Source organism: Amaranthus tricolor, chromosome 3 (genome assembly GCF_026212465.1).
Source record: "Amaranthus tricolor cultivar Red isolate AtriRed21 chromosome 3, ASM2621246v1, whole genome shotgun sequence".
Taxonomy (NCBI): domain Eukaryota; kingdom Viridiplantae; phylum Streptophyta; class Magnoliopsida; order Caryophyllales; family Amaranthaceae; genus Amaranthus; species Amaranthus tricolor.
In genome coordinates, this window is record NC_080049.1 from 9,065,566 (window position 1) to 9,071,565 (window position 6,000).

Here is a 6,000-nt window from a genome sequence, read left to right on the forward strand (position 1 = left end):
TGTTACAGTTTCCGACTGAAATCTACTACTAAAATCATGTTAGTCAGAAATTAAGACAGTTTTTCTTACAGCACAATCTAATATTCGGATTGTTTCCGACTAAATATTCGACTAACACAATGTTCAACAGAATGTTTGAGAAATTTACAATGGGAGAGGGAGGGAAATTACCCACCCTTTATTTTAGACTATTTCCTACTAATTTCCAACTAAAATTTAGTTCGATAAAAAAATATTTCCGACTATTTTCCAATTGATATTTGATCAAATTTTGGTCGGAATGAAAAAATCTATCTAAAATTTTCAATTAAAATGGTTATTTTTACTTTATTATTCAAATTTTAGTCATTCATGATGAATTTAAAATTTTTATTATATTTTAATAAACTTGATATACTTTTTGCTAGCAGTATTATACTAATACGATGAAAAAACTAAACTAAAACGACTAATAATATACTAGTGTGACAAATACTATACTATATTATTACGACTAAACTAACACTAAATTAATAAGACTACTAATAATATATTATTAATATTATACTAATACGACTAATAATCATACTATTTAATAAAATGCTTGAAAAATGACACATGTCATATTCTAAGATTGATTGTCAAGTGTAATAATATTAGTGGACTTAATTTGCTTATATGTATTATTACTTGATTTATCTCTCTTAATACCTAAAATAAAAGATCCAAAATTATATAGTTGTATATATTTTAAATGAAAGAAAATCTGCAAAATAACTTAATTCCTAAAATAGAAAATTTGCATAAATTATAGAGAATAATGAATTAATTGATTTATCATATGGGAGGGGAGGGCTACATGGAGTTTGAGTTTTTTCAATTATTTTATAATAATAATAATTATTATTATTAATATAACTAATTAATTAATTAGTTATTTAGTTAATTACAATAAAAAATCATGATTTTTAAAAATAACTAATTTAAAAATTAAATCATACTATTTAATAAAATGCTTGAAAAATGACACATGTTATGTTCTAAGATTGATTGTCAAGTGTAATAACTTAGTGGACTTAATTTGCTTACATGTATTATTACTTGATTTATCTCTCTTAATACCTAAAATAAAAGATCCAAAAATATATAGCTGTATGTATTCTAAGTGACAGAAAATCTACAAAATAACTTAATTTCTAAAATAGAAGATTTGCATAAATTATAGAGAATAATGAATTAATTGATTTATCATATGGGAGGGGAGGGCTACATGGAGTTTGAGTTTTTTCAATTATTTTATAATAATAATAATAATTATTATTATTAATATAACTAATTAATTAATTAGTTATTTAGTTAATTACAATAAAAAATCATGATTTTTAAAAATAACTAATTTAAAAATTAAATCATACTATTTAATAAAATGCTTGAAAAATGACACATGTTATGTTCTAAGATTGATTGTCAAGTGTAATAACTTAGTGGACTTAATTTGCTTACATGTATTATTACTTGATTTATCTCTCTTAATACCTAAAATAAAAGATCCAAAAATATATAGCTGTATGTATTCTAAGTGACAGAAAATCTACAAAATAACTTAATTTTTAAAATAGAAGATTTGCATAAATTATAGAGAATAATGAATTAATTGATTTATCATATGGGAGGGGAGGGCTACATGGAGTTTGAGTTTTTTCAATTATTTTATAATAATAATAATAATAATAATAATTATTATTAATAAAACTAATTAATTAATTAGTTATTTAGTTAATTACAATAAAAAATCATGATTTTTAAAAATAACTAATTTAAAAATTAAATCATACTATTTAATAAAATGCTTGAAAAATGACACATGTTATGTAACCGCCTCGAATTATGAAGGCAAACACTAACTGGAATTTAGTATTAATCAAGCGGAAGCTTACTTTTGCCAACACAATTAAGGGGTTACTTAAAGGTCAAACCAATATCCAAGTATAATACTTGAACCAAACCAAAGCAATATAACGGAAGTCTTAACTGTCCAAAATATAGGAAAATTACAACCAAATCGAAATAAGTCCAAAGTTCAAATTACATCCTTAAATAGTCTAAATCTAAACTAATAGTCTCTCAAATACAATAAAGAGATCTAAACAAAAAGGGGAGTCATACTCCAACTCGGGTTCATCTTCCGCTCGCATATCCATTCTTCGTCGAGGTGCCATAGGGGTTTACTCTAAAAACAAAACCATTGGAAAAACATACAAAGCATAGTATCAGCAAAAAGGCTGAGTATAAACACACTGGTGTCCGTCAAACAAGTTATTAAAACCCTTTTTTATTTGAGTAAATTCATTTTGAAATATGCTTTTTCATTTGATAAATCATATTATGATTCAAATCCAGTTCAATGGCTCTATAGTCATTTCAAATTCTCATTTTTTACCATAAATCATAAGATCTCAATGGATCCAAATCAATTTCAAACTCATATCATAAATTTACATGGGTACTCTGTGAGTCATCCTGTGACTCGTTTGGTAGTCGGTCTACCGTCCGCGACATGTCCGGCAAGTGTAACACAATGGTATTGTGAACAATACGCGCTCAGCATTGGTGAGCCGTTTAATCATGCACACAACATTTGCTGTGGCATATGTACCCGCCATTTAGGCTAAAACATTTTTTTTGTACATAATATATATCTTGTAATTTTAATAGCATTTGAAAGTCAAAATATTAACTTTTTCCATATGATAAGCATCTTTTATTTGCACATAGCAAAACATACTTTATTTGCGACTTAGCAAAATCAAATCACAATATTTCCCACATGGGTAAAACATGCTTAGCATAATCATATCATTAAACATAACCTTTTGTATTATATTGGGGCATCACTAGCATGTATGGAAATGCATCGCAATAAAAAGTGATTAAAGTTCAATACGATTTTTCAAGGAAACCACTAAAATGTTTCGTTTCAATCCTTCTTAAAGTAAATATAACTTAAAAGGGTTTTGAAATTCATTCAAAACAACTAGAATATGATTTATAAGTCTATAAAATCATTATGACAGAAGATTTCATAAAACACTATTTTCTTAAATACGAGATAGTTTTGCCGGTAATAAAATCGATAATTGATTTACAAAGTACATATTAATTCTCTAACAAGGCCCAAATTAATCAAGTCATTATAATACCTTATTTAAAATGAATTTATGGTTGTCCCATCAGATTATAACTGGTTATGCGAATTTATAACGATCTTATAATTATTTTCGACAATTTGGGTATTTACCGTTGTTTAAATGGTGTCTTAAATCCGTAAAATTTATAAACCATGTAATTTAAACTTAATTTATACTATGAGGCAGTAGGTTATTATTATAATTATACATTTTTTATATAGGTCTATTTTTACCCAAATTTAATTAACAATATTACACTTTTTAATAAATAAACATTTTCTATTAATTTGATAAATTAGTAAATAATTAATAATTTATTTTATATAATTATACCAAAGTTTCAAAAGTCATATAACATTTTTATTAGGCCATTTGAACTTATAAAAGTCATGTATGATGTTTTATTATTTTGTATAGACATTTTATCGATAAATTGAATAAAATAGGTTTAAAATTATTTGAGTTCAAATAAAATATTATAAAAATTTATATGACATTCCAGAAGTTATTTTAAGGGGTATAAAATTTTAAATAATCATTAAAATCATGTGGGGTATTTTTAATAATTAATATCGTTATTTTACCGATAAACCGAATAAAATTTATTTAAGTCCGTATATGGTCACGAAAATCCATATAAATTTTTGTACATGTATCTACTGTTTATATAAGTGTCTCATAAAATTTTCATGTCCAAAAGACGTCATTTAGTATTTATTTTATATTTTACCGTTTTCAAACTTACCGATTATTAATAACTGAGTAAAAATTATTAAGGTCCTTAAATGTCAACGAAACCTTCCCAAACTTTTACCAATTTTACCTACTGTTCATATAAGTATGTGATAAAAATTTCGAGTCCATATGTCTTTATTTGGTAATTATTTTATATTTTACCATTTTACAATTTACCGTTAAACAATTTAACGATTATTCAAAAATCAAAAAAAAATTCCAAACTAAATATATTCTGGCCAAATCTTGTTGGAGACATTATAATATGTTTTTAGTAATTATTTTTGATGATGAAAAGTTCATCTAATACCATATTTTATAATAAGAGTATTTAACACTTTAAAATCCATTAAAATATCAATTTAACGAATAATCTCAACAAAGAGTATCCAAGAAATTTTATTAACATATAGCTACTGAAAATTTCTTTTAAAATGAATTTCAAATATTTTCAAATTCATATAATCTTTTCCATCACAATAACTTTCACAAAGTAGTGTTAAACATGCCTTTAAACATACAATAATTTGTAAAATCAACATGCATGATGCCCACAATAATAATACATGTAATAAATTATTCCATACTCAAATTTATCATTTTGACATCATTTTTCAAGATTTAAGAACTTCTCTTCGGGAATTTTATTTTTTTTAAAAAAAACAAGTTTATACACAAACTTTCCGAACTTGTTCTTAAATCCTTTAAAAATCACCCCATGTGACATACCTCGACTCCAAGCCTATATGATTATTCCGTAAGCTCCCACGTAAGCTCCTACGCGTTCTTAGAAGTGGTTCTAACTTCGGGTCCTTGCCCTTCAAGTCTCAACTCCAACTCTTCAACTAAACATATTGCATTCATCCAAAAATCAATAATAATTTTGGATTTCTAACATGCATTTAACTTTCCCTAGTTAGAGTTGTTAGACTAATACTTGTGATGATTTTAACATATTTGGAGTATACTTATTATGTTGAGCAACATACTTAGTTAAGTCCCATAATTTTACTTGAATCCTTTAAGTAACAAAATTTATATATTTGTGGAAATACATCTTCTTATTTTCTATTGTGGCCGATTTTTATAGATTTATAAGTGATGATTTTCTTAGTTTAGAGATAAAATACTCATTTTATAATGATCTTAGTTTATAGAAAGATTCATGAAAAAAAAATGTTTTACATGAACAAGTTTTAACAAAAACTAGTGGAATAAAGAAATGAACATAACTTACTCTATACTTGGTGGATTTCTTCAAGTTTGGTGTCTATGGAAAGCTCTTAAGATGAAGATTATTTTTATGGGAGATTTGAGTTTATAAACATAAATTTTCAGAAGTTTTAGATGGGTTTTTGAAGAAGATTTGATGAGAAAAGAAGGTGTTTTAGTTATTGAAAGTTTGGAGGATTCTAATGTTTGTTCATGGATGAACTTGGGAGCAATGTGTTGGGGTTTATGGCTGAATAATAATTCAGAAAATTGAGTGCTTTTGCTTCAAATATTTGCCTCTTGCATGCTTGTAATGATGCATAAACTTTGGGTAGAACAAAAGGGGTTTTGGGTAGTGTGATTGGCTTGAGTGTGTAAGAGAACAAGGACCTACTAAGGGGAATTGGGACAGCCATATTAGCTGCTGTTTGGGGCTGATTTGGAGTGCTTTTTGTCCTCACTTTGGTCTATTATGGTATAAGAAAGGTTTATCTAAGATAGTTTAAAGTTTAGGTAAAAATTATTGTACATGTAACAAGTTATGTAACTTGTACTTCATGTTTAAAAATCACTTGTATATGTGAGAAATATTTAATTTACTTTCATCATGGGTACATAATATGCTTGGGTAATAATTAAAATTTTCTCGAACTGTTATGGGTAGTTGCTCAACGTTAAGTTTTACCTCCAAAATTTACGTTACTTGTTACGATTCATAATCACGTTACGAATTAACAAGTTTCTAATCTTTGTAGAGAATTTTCAAATTACTACCATCACTAATTAAATTATAATTCGTAACGAACAAATATATAAGAAAAATTAGGCGCTAAAAACGACTAATGAAATTTCCTAATAATACGACTGTTTCATGTTATGTTCTAAG

General features: G+C 25.9%; 1 long non-coding RNA gene across 1 annotated transcript; it reads right to left on the minus strand.

Moving 5' to 3' along the window:
• Positions 1-1,880: 1,880 nt before the first annotated feature.
• Positions 1,881-5,341, minus strand: LOC130809470 (uncharacterized). Its single transcript, XR_009040817.1, has 3 exons — positions 5,140-5,341; positions 4,632-4,747; positions 1,881-2,209 (listed from the first exon to the last, which is right to left on the minus strand). It is a non-coding gene; the product is annotated as an uncharacterized LOC130809470 (long non-coding RNA).
• Positions 5,342-6,000: the final 659 nt, after the last annotated feature.